Source organism: Oncorhynchus kisutch, linkage group LG30 (genome assembly GCF_002021735.2).
Source record: "Oncorhynchus kisutch isolate 150728-3 linkage group LG30, Okis_V2, whole genome shotgun sequence".
Classification (NCBI taxonomy): domain Eukaryota; kingdom Metazoa; phylum Chordata; class Actinopteri; order Salmoniformes; family Salmonidae; genus Oncorhynchus; species Oncorhynchus kisutch.
The window spans coordinates 21639035-21660861 of NC_034203.2; the positions used below are offsets into that span (position 1 = coordinate 21639035).

Genomic DNA, 21827 nt, shown 5'->3' on the forward strand with positions numbered 1-21827 from the left:
ATTGATCAACTGATGACTTGGGCCAATGTAGCTAGCTCTATATACAGTGGCAAGAAAAAGTATAGTTCGGCCTAAATTGGTCATAAAATGTGATCTTATCTTCATCTAAGTCACAACAATAGACAAACACAGTCTGCTTAAACTAATAACACACAAACAATTATACATTTTCATGTCTTTATTGAACACACCGTGTAAACATTCACAGTGCAAAAAGTATGTGAAGCAAAAAGTATGTGAACCCTTGGATTTAATATTTTTTTATTTCACCTTTATTTAGCCAGGTAGGCCAGTTAAGAACAAGTTCTCATTAACAACTGCGACCTGGCCAAGATAAAGTAAAGCGACACAAACAACAACACAGAGTTACACATGGAATAAACAAACGTATAACACAATAGAAAAATAGAAATTAACACTGGAGTGATAGATGTGCAGAAGATGATGTGCAAGTAGAAATACTGGTGTGCAAAAGAGCAAAAAAGTAAATAAAAACAATATGGGGATGAGGTAGGTAGATTGGATGGGCTATTTACAGATGGGCCATATACAGCTGCAGCGATCGGTTAGCTGCTCAGATACTGTAGCTGTTGTTTAAAGTTAGTGAGGGAAATATAAGTCTCCAACTTCAGCAATTTTTGCAATTCGCTCCAGTCATTGGCAACAGAGAACTGGGGCGGCAGGGTAGCCTAATGGTTAGAATGTTGGACTAGTAACCGAAAGGTTGCAAGTTCGAATCCCTGAGCTGACAAGGTACAAATCTGTCGTTCTGCCCCTGTTCCTAGGCCGTCATTGAAAATAAGAATTTGTTCTTAACTGACTTGCCTAATTAAATAAATAAATACAAAAACTGGAAGGAAAGGCAGCCAAAGGAGGTGTTGGCTTTGGGGATGACCAGTGAGATATACCTGCTGGAGTGTGTGCTATGGGTGGGTGTTGTCATCATGAGCTGAGATAAGGCAGAGCATTACCTAGCAAAGACTTATAGATGACCTGGAGCCAGTGGGTCTGGTGACCAATATGTAGCGAGAGCATACATAGGGCTTTGGTAACAAAATATGTGACACATAGACTGCATCCAGTTTGCTGAGTAGTGTTGGAGGCTATTTTGTAAATGACATCGGCAAAGTTGAGGATCGATAGGATAGTCAGTTTTACGAGGGTATGTTTGGCAGCGTGAGTGAAGGCTTTGTTGCGAAATGGGAAGTCGAATCTAGATTTAATTTTGGATTGGAGATGTTTAATGAGTCTGGAAGGAGAGTTTATAGTCTAGCCAGACACCTAGGTATTTGTAGTTGTCCACATATTCTAAGTCAGAACCGTCCAGAGTAGTGATGCTAGTAGGGTGGGCAGGTTCGTGCAGCGATCGTTTGAAAAGCATTTTGTTTGATTAGCGTTAAATAACTGGTTGACCTTTGGCAGCAATAACCTCATCCAAACGCTTTCTGTAGTTGCGGATTCAGACCTGTACAACGGTCAGGAGTAATTTTGGACCACCCCTCTTTACAAAACTGTTTCAGTTCATCAATATTCTTGGGATGTCTGGTGTGAACTGCTCTCGAGGTCATGCCACAGCATCTCAATTGGGTTGAGGTCAGGTGTATTTTCTTCAGTTGAAGTGTTGTTTAGTGTTTTACGTATCGTAGACTCGTCAACAGAGACGTTAGCATGTTCCAGAGATTTCTGTAAGTCTAGCTGACACCTCATTGAGCATTCTGCACTGTGCTCTTGCAGTCATCTTTGCAGGACCTCGACGCCTAGGGAGAGTAGCAACAGTGCTGAACTTTCTCCATTTATAGACAATTTGTCTTACCGTGGACTGATGAACATCAAGGATTTTAGAGATACTTTTGTATCCCTTTCCAGCTTTATGCATGTCTTCTGAGATCTATTTTGTTTGAGGCATGGTTCACATCAGGCAATGCTTCTTGTGAACAGCAAATCCAAATTTTGTGAATGTTTTTTTATAGAGCAGGACAGCTCTAACCAACATCTCCAATCTCGTCTCATTGATTGGACTCCAGGTTAGCTGACTCCTGACTCCAATTAGCTTTTGGAGAAGTCATTAGCCTAGGGGTTCACCTACTTTTTCCAACCTACACTGTGAATGTTTCAATTCCATATACCGTAGACAAGAAAAATACAATAATGTGTGTTATTAGTTTAAGCACACTGTGTTTGCCTATTGTTGTGACTTAGTTGAAGATCAGATCAAATTTTATGACCAATTTATGCAGAAATCCAGGTAATTCCAAAGGGTTCACATACTTTTTCTATACTCAGTATACTTCTTATCTTCTAATAACAGCAAACACGGACTTCGCTTTTTATAGTAGTAGATATGCAATAAAAGGCTATTAACCAGGTCAAAGTAACCAGGTCAATGTGTTACCAAATAGGTGATGGCCTGCTTTGTTACACTGCTGATACAATACATGATGGTGGCAGAATACAATATCAATGAGGTCTACAGTATGAGGCCTGTTCCTGCTCTGGGAGCCTGTGATCTGACAGTGTGAACACATACAGCCCCAGGCCACTGGATAGCACAGAGCACAGAAACGGGAAGTCATCTAAATAAAAAGGAGAAGTATGGGTATTCCCAAGAACACGTTCAGTACAGGCTCAGCAGGGCAGGCTGTCGCCTGGCATCATCAGCTCTGACTACAGCTAAGTCCCATTTCTCCACACTTCAGCCAAACTATGCACTTGCACACTACCCGTCATGGATTTAAAAGCAATGGATTAGTGTAAGCATTGTCTGGAGGGACTTCCCACCATTGTTAAATGGGAAGTGTACAAGTGCACACTTTAGGAGAAGGGTGGAGAATTGGGACGTAGCCTTTATCCTCCTCTAGATAAGAGGCCCTGCAGAAACCTCACACCTCTAAAGGCCTTCAGACTATTACTGTTATGTAATTTACACTGAAATATCAACAAATATAGTGCATTCGGAAAGTATTCAGACCCCTTCAATTTTTCCACATTTTGTTACGTTACAGCCTTATTTTGGATGGATTAAACAACAAATATCCTCATCAATCTACACCCAACACCCCATAATGACAAAGCAAAAACAGGTTTTTAGAAATGTTTGCATTTCTGAATACTTTCGAATGCACTGTACATCTTGACTCAATGGTAGACGATTAGCCAAGCAAGACTAGCATGCACAAGGACTGTAAATCAAAATAAGATGCAAACAACCAATACTCCTCTACTTGTCTATCAGGGCACAAGGCGAGACCCAGATGCAGACACAGGAGGCAGTTGGTTGGACTCTTAGATGTTTATTGATCCAAAAAGGGGTCGGCAAGAGAATGGTTGTGGACAGGCAAAAGGTCAAAACCAGTTCAGCAGTGTGGCAGGCAGGCTCGAAGTCAAGGCAGGCTGAATGGTTGGGCAGGCAGGTACAGAGTCCGAGAAACACGCACGGGTCAAAACTGTGAGGACTAGCAAAAAGAGAATAGAGAAGGCAGGAGCACGGGAAAAACACAGTGGTTGACTTGGACACACAAGACAAACTGGCACAGAGAGACAGGAAACACAGGGATAAATACACTAGGGGGAAAAAAGTGACACCTGAAGGGGGTGGACAATCAAGGACAAGTGACACTTGTTCATATAACCTACCTGATACATGTCTGCATTAAGTGGCAGGAAGTACACAATATTATCGGATATCATTTTGGACAACCTGAAAATGTCAAAATAATTAACAGTTAAGGAAAACAACTGTGTCTGTTAGAGGGCATTTCAAGTCTTCCACAACAATATAATAGAATGCCTCAATGCGTGTAAATAGTAAATACTAGTGAAATATAAAAGATAGCTAACTTACTTTGTCAAGCAAAGAACAGCCCACCAACAAAACCAACAGTGCATCCCAAGTTCCTGCCTTTACATTCACTCCTAGCTAGTTAGCCATCATACTGCTTGCCCTGTCACTGTCTGTCTCTGCCTCTCTGCGCCGCTGCCTCTCTGTGTGCCAGAAGAGGAAAGAACTTATCCCAGCCATGAAAGCGGCCAGAGCAAGAGGGGGCATTTCTTACATACTCTATGACAGGCTCATTGTCCACCCTCCCTCCCAAAAAGCCTGGAATGGATGAGAGCCAAGCCTATGGGTTCGTAGCTTCAACCCTGCAGCACACTCTTAACACACACACCAACTGATTCATGGACTGTTGAATGTATACTTTTTTCTCTTGCTTTGACTGCTCTTTTCCACATGATATCTTTCTCAGATAAGCTACCCAGGAAAGGGCTGGAAATAGCCCATATTAATATATGTAGCCTTAGAAATAAGGTTCATGAAATCAATAACGCGCTAACATTCATACACTACATGGTCAAAAGTATGTGGACACATGCTTGTCGAACATCTCATTCCAAAATCATGAGCATTATTATGGAGTAGCCCCACCCCGCTGTGCTGCTAGAACAGCCTCCACTCTTCTGGAAAGGCTTTACACTGCATGTTGAAATATTGCTACAGGGACTTCCTTCTATTCAGCCACAAGAGCATTAGTGAGGTCGGGCACTGATGTTGGGCAATTAGGCCTGGCTCGCAGTCGGCGTTCCAATTCATCCCAAAGGTATTCGATGGGGTAAAGGTCAGTGTGCAGGCTAGTCAAGTTCTTCCACACCAATCTCGACAAACCATTTCTGTATGGACCGCTTTTTTTATTTATTTATTTATTTATTTTACCTTTATTTAACCAGGTAGGCAAGTTGAGAACAAGTTCTCATTTACAATTGCGACCTGGCCAAGATAAAGCAAAGCAGTTCGACAGATAAAACGACACAGAGTTACACATGGAGTAAAAACAAACATACAGTCAATAATGCAGTATAAACAAGTCTATATACAATGTGAGCAAATGAGGTGAGAAGGGAGGTAGAGGCAAAAAAGGCCAAGATGGCAAAGTAAATACAATATAGCAAGTAAAATACTGGAATGGTAGTTTTGCAATGGAAGAATGTGCAAAGTAGAAATAAAAAAATAATGGGGTGCAAAGGAGCAAAATAAATAAATAAATAAAAATTAAATACAGTTGGGAAAGAGGTAGTTGTTTGGGCTAAATTATAGGTGGGCTATGTACAGGTGCAGTAATCTGTGAGCTGCTCTGACAGTTGGTGCTTAAAGCTAGTGAGGGAGATAAGTGTTTCCAGTTTCAGAGATTTTTGTAGTTCGTTCCAGTCATTGGCAGCAGAGAACTGGAAGGAGAGGCGGCCAAAGAAAGAATTGGTTTTGGGGGTGACTAGAGAGATATACCTGCTGGAGCGTGTGCTACAGGTGGGAGATGCTATGGTGACCAGCGAGCTGAGATAAGGGGGGACTTTACCTAGCAGGGTCTTGTAGATGACATGGAGCCAGTGGGTTTGGCGACGAGTATGAAGCGAGGGCCAGCCAACGAGAGCGTACAGGTCGCAATGGTGGGTAGTATATGGGGCTTTGGTGATAAAACGGATTGCACTGTGATAGACTGCATCCAATTTGTTGAGTAGGGTATTGGAGGCTATTTTGTAAATGACATCGCCAAAGTCGAGGATTGGTAGGATGGTCAGTTTTACAAGGGTATGTTTGGCAGCATGAGTGAAGGATGCTTTGTTGCGAAATAGGAAGCCAATTCTAGATTTAACTTTGGATTGGAGATGTTTGATATGGGTCTGGAAGGAGAGTTTACAATCTAACCAGACACCTAAGTATTTGTAGTTGTCCACGTATTCTAAGTCAGAGCCGTCCAGAGTAGTGATGTTGGACAGGCGGGTAGGTGCAGGCAGCGATCGGTTGAAGAGCATGCATTTAGTTTTACTTGCATTCAAGAGCAATTGGAGGCCACGGAAGGAGAGTTGTATGGCATTGAAGCTTGCCTGGAGGGTTGTTAACACAGTGTCCAGAGAAGGGCCGGAAGTATACAGAATGGTGTCGTCTGCGTAGAGGTGGATCAGGGACTCACCAGCAGCAAGAGCGACCTCATTGATGTATACAGAGAAGAGAGTCGGTCCAAGAATTGAACCCTGTGGCACCCCCATAGAGACTGCCAGAGGTCCGGACAGCAGACCCTCCGATTTGACACACTGAACTCTATCAGAGAAGTAGTTGGTGAACCAGGCGAGGCAATCATTTGAGAAACCAAGGCTGTCGAGTCTGCCGATGAGGATATGGTGATTGACAGAGTCGAAAGCCTTGGCCAGATCAATGAATACGGCTGCACAGTAATGTTTCTTATCGATGGCGGTTAAGATATCGTTTAGGACCTTGAGCGTGGCTGAGGTGCACCCATGACCAGCTCTGAAACCAGATTGCATAGCAGAGAAGGTATGGTGAGATTCGAAATGGTCGGTAATCTGTTTGTTGACTTGGCTTTCGAAGACCTTAGAAAGGCACGGTAGGATAGATATAGGTCTGTAGCAGTTTGGGTCAAGAGTGTCCCCCCCTTTGAAGAGGGGGATGACCGCAGCTGCTTTCCAATCTTTGGGAATCTCAGACGACACGAAAGAGAGGTTGAACAGGCTAGTAATAGGGGTGGCAACAATTTCGGCAGATAATTTTAGAAAGAAAGGGTCCAGATTGTCTAGCCCGGCTGATTTGTAGGGGTCCAGATTTTGCAGCTCTTTCAGAACATCAGCTGAATGGATTTGGGAGAAGGAGAAATGGGGAAGGCTTGGGCGAGTTGCTGTTGGGGGTGCAGTGCTGTTGTCCGGGGTAGGAGTAGCCAGGTGGAAAGCATGGCCAGCCGTAGAAACTGCCTGTGTATAATGATTTCTAGCTTCCCTGAACATGGGGCAGGTAATGTTCTCCTGGCATCCGCCAAACTGATTCATCCCTCTCGAGAACGCATTTCTACTGCTCCAGAGTCCAATGGAGGTGAGCTTTACACCACTATAGCCGACACTTGGCATTGTGTATGGTGATCTTAGGCTTGTGTGCGGCTGCTCTGCCATGGAAACCTATATCATGAAGCTCCCGATGAACAGTTCTTGTGCTGACGTTGCTTCCAGAGGCAGTTTGGAATTCGGTAGTGAGTGTTGCAACCGAGGTCAGACAATTTTTACTCACTATGCGCTTGTGCATTCGGCGGACACGTTCTGTGAGTTTGTGTGGCCTACCACTTTGCAGCTGAGCCGTTGTTGCTCCTAGACATTTCCACTTCACAATAACAGCACTTACCATTGACGGGGCAGCTCTAGCAGGGCAGAAATTTGACAAACTGACTTGTTGGAAAGGTGCCATCCTATGACAGTGCCCGGTTGAAAGTCACTGAGCTCTATGGAGATTGCATGGCCGTGTGCTCGATTTATACACCTGTCTGCAACAGGTGTGGCTGAAATAGCTGAATCCACTAATCTGAAGAGCTGTCCACATACCTTTGTATATATAGTGTATATTAGCCACTTCTGAGACTCAATTCGATATTTAATTTGATGACAAAGCAGCAGCAATACAAGGATATAACATCTATAGAAAATACAGGAATGCTTACGGGGGAGGTGTTGCTGAATATATTCAGAGCCATATCCCTGTAATACTGAGAGAAGATCTTATGTCAAGTGTTATTGAAGTGTTGTGGTTGCAGGTTCACCTGATACATCTAAAGCCTTTTATTTTGTGGTGTTGCTATAGGCCAGTGCTCACATTCAGTATCTAAATAATGTGTGTGAAATGCTTCATCGTGTATGACCTGAATATTGACTGGTTTTCATCTGTAACCAGTGCCTGTAACCTGGTTCAGGTTATTAAGCAAACTACCAGGGTGTTTACAAACACTACAGGAACAAGATCATCCACATGTATTGATCACATTTTTACTAATACTGTAGAACTTTGTTCTAAAGCTGTATCCATACCCATTGGATGCAGTGATCACAATATAGTGGCTATATCCAGGAGAGCCAACGTTCCAAAAGCTGGGCCTAAAATAGTGTATAAGAGATAGTACAAAATAATTAGCTGTGACTCTTATGTAGATGATATTTGTTGGTCTGATGTGATTAATAAGGAGCACCCAGACGCTCCACTGAATGAAGTTATGGAATTACTTCTTCCAATTATTGATAAACATGCACCTGTTAAGAAACTGACTGTTAGAACTGTTAAGGCTTCATGGATTGACGAGGAATTGAAAAAATGTATGGTTGAAAGAGATGGGGCAAAAGGAGTGGCTAGTAAGTCTGTCTGCACATCTGACTGGCTGACTTACTGCAAATTGAAAAATAATGTGTCTGAACTCAACAAAAAGAAGAAAAAACTGTATTATGAAGCCAAGATCAATGATATAAACATTTATGGGAAAAAAAACATTGGAGTACTTTAAATTAAATTATGGGCACAAAGACAAATTCAATTCCATCTTTCATCAAATCAGATGACTTACTCATCACAAACGTTGCCAATTATTTTAACGATAACTTAATTGGCAAAGTGGGCAAACCTAAGCAGAAAATGGCAACAAACAGTGAGCCATCGTACTCATGCATAAAAAAACATATAATCAAAAGAAAAGCATTGTAAGTTTGAATTTTGTAAAGTTAGTGTGGGAGAGGTGGAAAAATTATGAATAAATGACAAACCTCCTGGAATTGACAACTTAGATGGAAAGCTACTGGGGATGGTATGGTTACCTACTCCTATACCCACTCATATCTGTCATATCTTTAATCTGAGTCTAGAGGAAAGTATTTGTCCTCAGGCCTCGAGGGAAGCCAAAGTCATTCCACTACCCAAGAGTGGTAAAGCTCCCTTCACTGGTTCTAACAGCAGACCTATCAGCTTGGTGCCAGCTCTTGGCAAACAGTTGGAAAAAATTGTGTTTGACCAAATACTATGCTATTTCTCTGTAAACAAATTAATAACAGACTTTCAGCATGCTTATAGAGTAGGGCACTCAACATGTGCTGCACTGACACAAATGACTGATGATTGGCTGAAACAAATTGATAATAAGATGATTGTGGGCGCTAGCTGTACTGTTAGATTTCAGAGCAGCCTTCGATATTATTTACCACAACCGGTTGTTGAGAAAACTAATGTGTTAGTTAGTTTTCTCAACCTCAGCCATATCATGGATTCAGAGCTTTCTTTAATGTAAGCTTCTTGAAATGTCAAACATGCAAAGTGGGGTGTACTGCAGGGCAGCTCTGTTGGCCCTCTACTCTTTTCTATTTTTACCAATGACCTGCCACTGGCATTAAACAAAGCATGTGTGTCCATGTATGCTGATGATTCAACAATATACGCATCAGCAACCACAGCTAATGAAGTCACTGAAACCATTAACAAAATGTTGCATATAGTTTTGGAATGGGTGGCCAGTAATAAACTGGTCCTGAACATCTCTAAAACTAAGAGCATTGTATTTGGTACAGATATTTCCATAAGTTTTAGACCTCAGCTGAATCTGGTAATGAATGGTGTGGCTGTTAAACAAGTTGAAGAGACTAAATAACTTGGTGTAACGTTAGATTGTAAACTGTCATGGTCAAAACATATAGATTCAATGGTGGGGGAGTAGTCTGTCCGTAATTAAGAGATGTTCTGCTTTTTTGAAACCACACTCCACAAAGCAAGTCCTGCAGGCTCCTGTTTTATCTTATCTTGATTATTGTCCAGTACTATTGTCAGGTTCTGCAAAAAAATACCTAGTTAAGCTGCAGCTGACCCAGAATACAGAGGCATGTCTTGCTCTTCATCTGCCTGGGTCTCTACCGCTCTCCCCTGGCCTCAACCACTCTGCCCTGTTCTCAAAAGCCCTGCCTCGGTCTCTACCGCTCTGCCTCTACCTCTACCCCTCTGCCTCTACCTCTACCCTGCCATGCCCGGAGTGCTGGAGTCTGGCCCGTTGCCTGACTATAAAAGCCTGAGAGCAGTTACAACGAGAGGAAAAAAGGATATCCATCTGGAGCCATCATGCTCTTGATATTGAAGACGTCTGCGCTGAGGTAGTCTGAACACCACATCCCCACTAAGACGTGGTGCCAGCTTTAGGAAGTCTCCCTGCACAACTTTGATGTGCTCGGCCACCTCATAGACCTGGGCGTTGTGCTGGGCCAGGGCCAGACGCACTGGGTCGATGTCAATGGCTAGCACTACAAGGTGGAAGGGACAGGGAGGACAGAGAGTCAGACACACAGGGAGTACCACTAACTTTTAACCTATAGGATATAACAAGGGCTCAGATATTTTCCTGGTCACATCACAGGGTCAGGAAAAACTCTCGCCCTATCTATAAAGACAAATGCAGATACAGTATAAGCAAAAATATCTCAAGTTTATATCAAACATTGATGTACCTCTCTTCACAGTGAGGACAAACTGGATGGCATTGCCTCCCACTCCACAGAAGGTGTCTATGAGTGGAAACTGTGGTCGGCTATCTTCTCTGGGGTGACGGAGAACCAGGCCTCTGTACATACACAGACAGACAGACAGACGGGCAGACGGGCGGACACATTTTCACACGGACGGACGGACAGACAGACAGAGACAATTAATATATATTCTAATTTCTGTAATTTTACTATAATACAAGGCAAATTAAGTGCCTTTAAATACTCACATTTTAATAAATCAGAATTTGGGGGGCTTTGCAAAGAGAAATACTGTAGATGTCCCCATTGCCCAGCATAGCCACCAGGGGTCAGACAAGTGTCAAATGGTTTTGTTCAAACTGCCATTCTGATATTCAAGCCAAGTCCAGAAATATAATATATAATCTAGTTGATTTATTTTGTGAGCTCATGAAGTCATGCTAGTGCCATGCGCAACTTCACCAAAAGAACCAAAACACTATCAGTGAGAGTTACATTTCAAAACAGCTGTCATTCACAACATTTTACTGCAGGCAAAATACTAATATTAGGCCTGCTGGAATATAAAGTAGATGTGGGTTTGCCATCACACCAGAAAAAGCCTAGTTATGATTATACTATACAAGACAACACAAAAAGTATTCAAGAAGTATGCTGTGGATATTGAGATATATTAGACTATGTGGAGAGACTGGGATGCTTCATAGACCACGTCCTCCTGTCTCCCCTCGGAGACCTCTAGACCATCTGCCATCGTTCTCTAACCGAGTCTAGCAGTCATTGCTATTTTCTGTTCCGCTGCTTGTTTTCACAGCCTCCTCAGAGAATAAACACCTGTTAAGGCAAACAATGATGGGAGTGGTCTCTACTTGTTATTAGCGCTTCACGTCTCTCACTCTTTTATTATGCCTTCCTTCCCTCCATCTTGAGAAAAGTGACTGAGGAGAGGACTAACTTTACTGGGGCTCAAGGGAGGGTCCAAACAAAATATTGAGCTCATGCATTCCCCTAATGTCTATGGGCGACTAGTTAGCGTTGTATTCTCAAACAGATCTTGAAGGGAAGACAACATCATGTCGGAAGTTTTAAAACCGAGCTACATCCCTTCAGTCCCAGAAGACTAGACTACCCCTCTTCACAATCTGCTATCTATCATTAGCCAGGCACTGCTACACATGATGAAGCTGTACAGGCACTTTCTCAGACTTTACCCCCATGACTAATTGAGCAATAGACACCATAGGAATCTGATAGGAGTAGGTTGTAATCTGCAGTGGGTTTCAGCCATGCTACGGTATGTGTCCAGGCTCTTCTCTGTTGACATGAATAATTGAATAGTTATGAAGGCTCTGATCTCGTTTTCAAACAGAATTCAGAATGCTCTGTGAAAGACTTCTTATTTGAGCTAGGTAGACTAAAGACATATTAGTCATAATACTTTGGAGAAAAGGGAGATTCGGAAGGATGAGATAGGCTCTCTGATAACCGATAAACTCTTTCCCAGATAGGTTGGAGAAGGCCGTCAGTGAGGTATAAACTGAGCTTTAAAAAAAAAAAAACTTTTATAACCCTACTAACAGTAGGTGGGGATGCTATGCCTCTGCTTAGAACTATAAGTATAAATACAAGAAATCTAAAATAACTTATATCCAGCTCAGGGCTCCAGCTATGCATTTGGTTCGCTAACCTTCTAGCTAAATGTCAAGATAAAGCTTCTTGGTTACAATAGACAATAGTTTTTTTTGCTTTGGTGAAATAGTGCCCCTTGTTTTTACCGGTAATGCCGTATTCCCTGGTATGGTACAGAAATGGTACGAAAATCTGATACCGCCCAACCCTAACTAACAGTATGAATATTTGTCATTCTAGAGTACAAGGTTGCTTTTATTTCTGCTATAGTCTCTGCTCTTTTTGTTGGGAGAGACATTTGATTTAGAATGTATTATCTCTTTTAGTCCTCATTTGGACTAATCTTCCAAGAGTCCTTAATCATTAAAATACAATTTATAATACGATCTCATTTTCACATATAACACACTGTTACAAACATACATAATACACTGACATATTGACCAGATAAATACTCGAACATTCTGAAAATATAGAGTGATTCCTTCATCGACCCTAGTTCCGCACAACCTTCCAATGTATTATATTTCAAATTGTTCTACAGTATTGTATGATTTTATATATTGAAATGTTTCTGGTTTTCTCTGATAAATTATTAAATCTCTTTATTGCTCTAAATTGAAATTTTATTTTGCCTATTTCTCTTTTCTGTCTGGATAACACAGATGATGGACACTATATTCCTAGTATTTACTGAATGTCTGTCTCTTACCAACTGATTACTGTTGTGAATAGAGTTTGGCTGTTTTTTCAATTATCTTGTTGATTGATGACCAACCAAGAGCATTGAGCATGACTACAACAGAATAACCATATATCCACCTTTAAACAATCCTTGCTGCTTTGTTCTGTTCAATCTGCAGCCTCCTAATTTCACTTGCTGATGCATTTCCCCAGACCACAGAACAGTAGTTTTACCTGACTCCCAATTAGTGCTTGGGTTGTTTGCCTAAGAATCTTTCCTGGTAACTATTTAGCTATCTTTCTGATCATGCATACCTTGGTATTATTCGTGTTCAAAACAAGTTTGTTCAGGCAAACCCACTCCCTGATACTTCCCAGATCTACTTGTAGAGCTTGCTGAACCTGTTGAATTAATTGTCTTGCTGTATAAAATTGTTGCATTATCTGGAAATAGAGTAGGCTGAGTTTCAGATAAGGCATAAGCAAGGTCGTTGGTATATATTGAGTAAAGAATTGTCCCAAGGCAGCTGCCCTGCAGTATTCCACAGTTAAAAGCATGATATAGGTGGACTGTTTCCTGACAGTTAGCATGGAATTGGGTACAGTAATATCTGCCTCCTTAAAAACATAATGCGATAATTCTGTCAAAAGTATTTCATGATCCGCTAAATCAAATGCTGCACTGAAATCTATAAATAGTACACCCACAAACCTGCCATTATCCATAGCATTAAGCCACTGGTCAGTCATGTCAACCAATGTAGTGGAACTTTCTTTGCAATAAGCATGCTTATTGGCTGTAATCAGATCATTCTTTTCCATGTACTCCCATATTTGTCTACTCACAATACCCTCCAATATCTTACTGAGTGAAGGGAGTAGACTATTGGCAGGAGTAATGGGTTCTTTGCTGTCTTTCGAAATAGGACACAGTTTAGCATGCTGCCATACATTTGTAAATGTCCCCTTTTCCAGTTACCAATTAAATATATATTTCAGTGGAGCTGCTACCTGGGGAGCAGCATAGCGAAGTAAAAAATTGTCCATAAGATCATAACCTGTAGATTTACCATCGGGTAATGACTTCAATAGGTTTAACACCTCTACTGACACCATTTGTAGACTAAAAGAGCAGGTGTTTTTGCTCATGATATGATGATCATCAATCCATTGGACAGTTGCTTGTTTGGGAGAATGGGTGTTTACATTATCGCTCAGTAAATTAATTTTCTTTATAAAAATAAAAAAAATCTGCAAAATGATTGGCAATGTCAGCTGGTTTTGTTATTGTTCTCCCGTCAACCTCCACACTAGATGGACATGATGAGATAGATGTTCCAAGTAGGCCCTTAACTGTATTCCATACCTTTCTATAATCATTTTTTACAATCAATAAAATATTTTTTGTAAAATAATGTTTTTTTCTTACGATTTAATTTAACTGCATAATTACGTAGTATTCTATAGTTCTGTTAATCAATTTCTAGTTTAGATTTGGCTGCTTTTGCCATATTATTTGAGAAAATACCTCAGCCAGTTAATCATCAATCCATGGAGATAGACGAGCCCCAACAGTACTCTTTCTTACTGGGGCATGATGGTCCATTACCTCAGTGAGCAAATCAATAAAACATGCTGTAGCGTGATTTAAATCATCCTCTAGATAACTCAGCTCCCAGGGTACAGCAGCCAAATCATTTTGAAATAGCTCATGATTAAATGTTTTCATATTTCTCTTGACCATAGTTATGGTCACAATATTATGGTCTGTCCAGCCCACTGGCATTGATCTGGCTTTTAAGCATTGCAATAGTATATTACAGAATATCAGATCAATGCATGTGTCAGAACGATGACCCAACTTAGTTGATGATCTAGTAGTATAATGAATCATTTGTTTCAAACCACAGCTCTCGGAATATATCATTAATATTTGAATTATTATGATCCTCCAATGTATATTAAAATCACCCAATATAAATACATCTCTGTTACTATTTGTGGCCTGGTCAAACACAGTGCATAAGTCATCCAGATAGGATACCTTAGAGCTAGGAGGTCTATACACACATCCTACCAATATGGGTGCCTGGTGAGGCAGATGTACTTGAGCCCATAGTGCCTCTATTTGACCTACATTAAGGTCATCCCTTCTCTTAAAGGGTATATGATTCTGAATGTACAGTGCTACACCCCCACAATTCCTATTTCCTGTCCCTTCTCAGTAGACTATATCCATGATTCCTGTCCCTTCTCAGTAGACTATATCCATGATTCCTGTCCCTTCTCAGTAGACTATATCCATGATTCCTGTCCCTTCTCAGTAGACTATATCCATGATTCCTGTCCCTTCTCAGTAGACTATATCCATAATTCCTGTCCCTTCTCAGTAGACTATATCCATAGATGTTCATTTTCCCATCATTTACAGAGTTAAAAACCTAATGTATTTTGTTAGGAAGGCCACATACATTAACCTGAGCTATATGCAACCCTTTCCTTGTCAAATGGAGATCAATAGAGCATGTATTCATTATAGTTGAAGTTGTAATGATACACTATAACACACAAACTCGGATTTAAATAATGGATTAAAATAGCCAGGGAGTTACTCTAGAGTCCCAATACAGTTGGATTAAAATAGCCAGGGAGTTACTCTAGAGTCCCAATACAGTTGGATTAAAATAGCCAGGGAGTTACTCTAGTGTCCCAATACAGTTGGATTAAAATAGCCAGGGAGTTACTCTAGAGTCCCAATACAGTTGGATTAAAATAGCCAGAGAGTTACTCTAGAGTCCCAATACAGTTGGATTAAAATAGCCAGAGAGTTACTCTAGAGTCCCAATACAGTTGGATTAAAATAGCCAGAGAGTTACTCTAGAGTCCCAATACAGTTGGATTAAAATAGCCAGGGAGTTACTCTAGAGTCCTGATACAGTTGCCTGTTGATTTAAAGTTTATCCATCACCAAGGAGACTTGTTGATTCCGGGAACGCTTTTCCTTCATGATGGGATATCCGTGGGGAAGTGATCATTCATTCCAAAATCTGTGTTTCTGAGTTTTCTGCCCCAGCTCTTCACCATTTCCTTTTGCTTACAATGTTCAAAACATGCAATAGCCCGTGGCCTTTTCCCAGAGGCCTTACTCATTCTATGGACTCTGGAGACAGTGACATTACGCACGACATCTGTGGGCAGTTTTAGTTGAGTTGACATAAAGTCTCAGACATTGTCCTCACAGCTTTTGCTGTTGTCATTCTCTGGCATCCCTGAAAATATTAGTTTCCCCATATTGATTGACACTTTACATCAAGCAAGGTTTCTTTAAGTTGTTTGTTCTCCCTTTGCACCACCTCCATCCTGCAATGAATAGAGTCTACAGTACCTTTCAGCGCTGTGTTCTCTTTCCTTAGATCATCAATCTGACATTGGCTGAATTCTAGACTGTCACATAATGCATTGATGTCCTCTCGTTAACATATCCAAGATATCAAGTTTGCCTTTTATTGATGGATTTCAACAAGTCAACATCCATATCGGTAAACCACTCCCCACTCACGCCCTCTTGCTTGTGGATGGTTTTATGCCATCGTTGATACCGCTTGGCCAACTTGGCTTTGGTTTGTTGATTGGGTTTGTTGTCCTTAACAGTGTTTGAATCCTCCGAAACCAGCGACAATTTGTCTTTGAGTGCATAAGTATCTCTCGTCAATGAATCGTTCAAGCTCTTCAATGGATTCTCAATCATCCAGTGTGGTTACAGGAAGAGTAAAACAACAGATGTATCTTTCTAGATCTGTACAGGCCGTCGGTAGATACACCCCCCCAAAAAAAATGTTTACGATTGTGTACTCACTAGGACTGTTATATTGAAAAGTTCCTGCAAACAATTAACCAATGGAGAGAAGAGCCAAATCGAGCACAGCTCCCGGGAAGGAGAAACTGACAGGTGGGCAGATGCACTCGGAACAGAAACTGTGACACCTGTTTCAGCTGCAAGGGAGAGAGAGTAAAGGAAAGGAGAGACTCGAGAGTCATGAAAGAGTTGCTCTGCTGGGAGACAGGGAGAGAGCCTGATGCTGTCATGTCATGTGACACAGGGTGAGGTGTGCTTCACCGGCGTCAGCACTTCTCCCTACAGACAGGAAGCGGAGTGCCCTGTCTGCCAGCCAGCAAATCCATACACCCACTACACCACCATCTCAACCTCCCTGCCTCTCTTTTCCTCTGCTTCTCTGAAAACAACATGATGTTAGACTTCAAGAGCAGCCAAACTGTAGCTTTTACCTTGGACATAACAGCCATTTGTTTCTCAACTGGAGAGAAAGATAACATTCAGTCACCTTGAGGCAAATCCTTTTCTTTTCAGAATAAAGTGCATTCCTGAATCACATTTGACAACACTCCATTTGGGCTGCACGAATAGAAGTGGTTGGGAGACTACAATAGTTGTTCTCAAAATAGAGAAATATGAACACGTTAACAACAATAATAATGTAAAGTCATTCCAAAATACCACTAACCCTTTCTGCTTGAGCCTGTATGAAGAAATCGGTTGTGTTTCCTGAAGTGTGTGTTCTCTTTGCTCTGTGACTCAACTTGTCCCAATTTGATGCCCTCATCGAACCAGGAGAAGAGCCGGTAGCGCTGGGCCCAGTACTTAGCCAGCTCAGGCTCCACTGAAATCTCAGCTGGCATCACTCCACATTTCTCTGTTTTCTTGGTATTATTGTTCTTCTTTTTCTTCCCAGTAGCCTCTGGAAATAGGTCGTGCAAAAGTTGTACAAGACTTCTAAAATCAAACAAGAAATACACTAACGTAGATCTGACATGAATTGTGTTTATGAAGAAACTCCGGGTTAGAAAAAGGTCTAAACCGGCTGTTGACGCAAACTCACCTGTGTTATTGTGTTCAGGTGCTCCGGGAACTAAGTAGTCTGGTATGTCCAGTGAGTAAACCTCTCTTCTGAATTGAATCTCATCATCCTCTTCATCTTCTATTCTGGTGAAGAGGTTCTGATGAGAGGGTTGCTCAGTACTATCCAACTCCAGAGGGGTATTCCTCTCTGAACTTTCTGGAGGAACCTCTGAACCTGAAGACAGATCAGGACATGTGATCTGCAAGTACAAGACACAAGCATGAGCAATACACACTACATCAACAGAGAAGCATGACAAGTTTGACAACAAAATAATACTTTACAATAGGCTTAATCCATGCTGAAGTAATTTCTACTGGGCCTGTTGGATGATGGAGCCATTTGCTGCAGACAGTAAAAACAGCAAGTCTTGCCCAGAAGATCAATTCAGTGAGCTCATACAGAGAGAGGAGTGGAAAAGCACTGCATTTAAGACCTCCTACAGTGTGACACTACTTTATAATGTCTCAACTCAGTGCCAACTCAGTAGAAACACACGGATATCGTCTTCAATGGTGGGGGAACCTATAACTGTAGGTAAAGAGAGTCATTAAGTTTCTCCTTGTTTGAAGTGCTGTTTGTGCACACTCAAGTACTTTGACAAGTTTCAATTTCTTTGGGATAAAACAAATCCAGCACAGTCAGCAAACAGAGAAAAGCAGCATTTCCTAGCTTCTCTATTATGGTGTGAATAAGCATCTGAGTTTATAGCAACCAACTGAACCCTCTGAAGGTCAGCCAGTGATGTGAACTTCCTACATCAGCCGTCCAAAGGTAGTCTTACCAATGAAATGTGACTGACTCAAATACGCGGATGATACATGAACTTTAAACAGCACGGCTACCCTTGAACCAGTGCAGTGTGCCGGCACATTGTAAATAAATTCAGTCGGACTAAAACAGTGGCTGCACGTTTAAGGAGATGCAGTGTGTCAGAGGGTGTCAGAGGAGGGCAGCACTGACAGGGAGGGGATGGGGGAATAGGAGGGGCTCCTGTGGAGTCTTGGCTGCTCTCCCATTCTCTCCTCTGCCAGCGGACACTGAGTGAACACTGAGGCTGAGGCTACAGGCAGCTGAGTTAGACATGATGCGGACCTCTCTGACAAAGCTTCCCCCGGTGTCAACCACAGCACATCCTCCTCCTCACCACACTCATCCACTTGCTAGTCAGAAGCTGCTATGAACTGTGGGTGTGTGCTATAACTACCCAGCTACCACCTGGTTACTCAACCCTGCGGCCCTATATACATGGAATCACTGGTCACTTTAATGTTTTCATACGGATTTACTCATTTCATATGTATATACTGTATTCTATTCTACTGTATTTTAGTCAATGCCACTCTGACATTGCTCATCCTAATATTAATATATTTCTTAACTATGTTATTTTACTTCAGATTTGTGAGCATTGTTGTGAATTGTTAGATACTGCTGCACTGTTGGAGCTAGGAACACAAGCATTTTGCTACACCCACAATAACATCTGCTAAATATGTGTATGTGACCAATAAAATTTGATTTGATTTGATTAAAAGGGAGGGTGACTATTGGTATTGCTATCAAAAATAATTTCAGAATAATTGGTCAAATGTTTACAAGGCTTACTTTTTGAAAGGTCTTGCTCAGCTTGGGCTCTGTGGCATCTCCCTCTTCAGTAAAGAAGGTGTGCTTGTTGATGTGGCAGGATGCTCTCCTACCGCCATGTAGCTTCCTATTCCTCCCAGCCTTCCCACCCTGGTGGTGACTGTGGCTTAAACTTCAGCACACTCTCAAACCTAATACACCAAAACATGAAAAGAGATTGATTATGTGAGATTGTCCTCTTAGAATATCATACAGATAACTGGTCTCTGTTCGAAATGGCACCCTATTCCCTACATACTGTAAAAGAGTACTACTTTTTGACCAGGCTGGTCAAAGGTTGTGCACTATATAGAGAATAGGGTTCCATTTGGGATGTAGCCCAAGTCTCATGTAGTAATGCTCACGTACATGGGGTCGTGGCTGCACTTTAATCACAGTTTATCCCAGGCTTCCTCTACAGACATCTGAGGGTTCTCCTCCACATCCAGTTCATGACTGTGTCAATCAATAGATCAGTAGACATCATTAGCCTAACAAACAATCACAATGATTGAACAAGGCTACATCCCAAATGGCACCCTATTCCCTATATAATGTACTACTTTTGACCAGAGCCCTATGGGGTGCCATTCGGGGGTGCCATTCATGCAGAACAATTTTGTTAAATCTCACAAATAATTGTGTAGGCTTAATCATATATCAGTCCCCAATACCAGCCTTTGGGTTGGAATGGACCATGTGATTCTTACTGATTTACATCTATACAGATTCTACAGAATCTATTTACAGAATCCTTGGTTAATTGAAACACGATGGAGTGTTTATCATTGGACATAAACATCTCCTTAGATCAAACTGAAATTGAAAAAGACAGTGGATAAGCACTTTCATTCCTTCCCCAGGCTGACACTTTTACATTCAATGCATCATAGTCAATATGTCAAACCTTTACAGCTTGAACCATAGTCCAATTCAAACCCATAGGAAAAAAGATGTCAGTCACTGTCAGCATATGGCAGACAATTGAAGCAGTGATATTCAGTAATACTATATTGGTTGATGTCATGTAGCTTACCTCCACTTTACTTTTGCAATTCTTCTATGTGGCGTTTCATCACCTTCACTATTAGATGCTCTTCTCTCACTTGATCCATTGTTATTTTTCCGGGAACACCCATCCTGTGTCTGGAGGGAAGAAACGTGTACATTAATTTATCCTTTCAACATTACATTCTACATTCATGTTTTCTGATCAAAAGGATAAAACAGGGAAAAGGAAGTTGGCATGTGGTATAAAACATTGCTACAAAGCCAGATAAAACAGATATACTATGCCATATAAATGAGGGCAGTGTCGTCTTGTATGGGATCAGTCACGGACAGGATGGAAAATCCCAGAGGAGAGGGAGATGTTGAGTCAGGCAGTGGTGCGCGCCACTGTTCTCCATGACAAGAAGAGCCATTAAAAATGCATGGGCCTGTGTCACATGGTCCTTTCATTCAAAAGGAACACATCTTTTGATAGTATGATGCATTAAGTACTCTGACAGAATCAATGCAGTTTGGAAAAAGCCCAGAATTACCCAGAATTAAGGACTAAAATACGTTTTTAAAAACGAGGTCTGTTGGACATAAAGTAATTTTGAGTAGAACATTGGGCTGCCTGGCTACTCTAATGACATTGTTAGGTTCTTGATATAATCATTCTGGAGATCATTGCTATGTCAATATAGTTTCAGTCTCCTCAACGATACAGAATAGTTGACTAAACTGAGAAACAGAAAAGGCATGTATATAGGTTGGTGGGGGGACTCACCTCTCGACTCAGTGGGCTTGGTGTTTGAGGAGGCAGCTCTTTTGCGATTACCACCATCACAAGGTTTATCATCATTTCCACTGACATGGTCTGCTTGCTGTTGGCCCTAATCACACTGGTCAGCTACCACTGACAAAAGTCTGCCCAATCAGATCGATCACTTCACTAGTGCCCGCCTGACTTCACTTCAGCCTTCCTCCAAACTCTGACTCCCCTGGGTCACGACAGGGAGTCGGCTCTCCATCGGCGCTGCTTGACTAGTCAATGACTATTGCCAATGCTTATATAAATGTGTCTATTTCAAAACAGGATATGAAATCCATGGTATGGAGAAGATTCCCGATGAAGGAGCAGCTCTTATAGTCTATTATCATGGGGCTATTCCCGTTGACTATTATTACTTTCTGGCAAAGGTCATCATTCAAAAGGGACGGATTGTTCACTCAGTCGCTGATTACTTTCTGTTCAAAGTTCCAGGTAAGATCTTCACAGTTCCATTTCCCAGTATCTAAATATAAAAGTGAGATGTTACATTCAGCCCTCTGTAGTTGATCAGTAAAGTGTATAGCCTATAGCTGCCGTAGTCCATTCTTACTACATGAGCCACTTAGACCCTAAAAGCAGGACCTTTTATTGTTCTCTGTAGGGTTCTCCTGACCCCTCCTGTCTCAGCCTCCAGTATTTATGCTGCAGTAGTTTATGTGTCGGGGGGCTGGGGTCAGTTTGTTATATCTGGAGTACTTCTCCTGTCCTATTCGGTGTCCTGTGTGAATCTAAGTGTGCGTTCTCTAATTCTCTCCTTCTCTCTTTCTTTCTCTCTCTCGGAGGACCTGAGCCCTAGGACCATGCCCCAGGACTACCTGACATGATGACTCCTTGCT

The 21827-nt window shown here is 41.7% G+C and overlaps 1 protein-coding gene across 3 annotated transcripts in view; it reads right to left on the bottom strand.

Annotated features, from left to right (window-relative positions):
• Nucleotides 1-21646, bottom strand: part of LOC109874862 (tyrosine-protein kinase Lyn) — a 35019-nt gene extending 13373 nt beyond the window's left edge. Inside the window, exons 1-10 of one of the 3 annotated variants that reach the window (XM_031810427.1) lie at nt 20947-21646; nt 20206-20315; nt 19539-19625; nt 19152-19321; nt 17523-17742; nt 17148-17381; nt 10294-10406; nt 7852-10089; nt 7488-7532; nt 3634-3697 (exon numbers count right to left, since the gene is read on the bottom strand). The gene's annotated coding sequence lies outside the window, so the exon portion shown is untranslated. Of the gene's footprint in view, nt 1-3633; nt 3698-7487; nt 7533-7851; nt 10090-10293; nt 10407-17147; nt 17382-17522; nt 17743-19151; nt 19322-19538; nt 19626-20205; nt 20372-20946 lie in introns of those variants that run through there. The other 2 variants (XM_031810429.1, XM_031810428.1) reach the window with 2 other exon arrangements.
• Between the last annotated feature and the right edge of the window lie 181 nt (nt 21647-21827).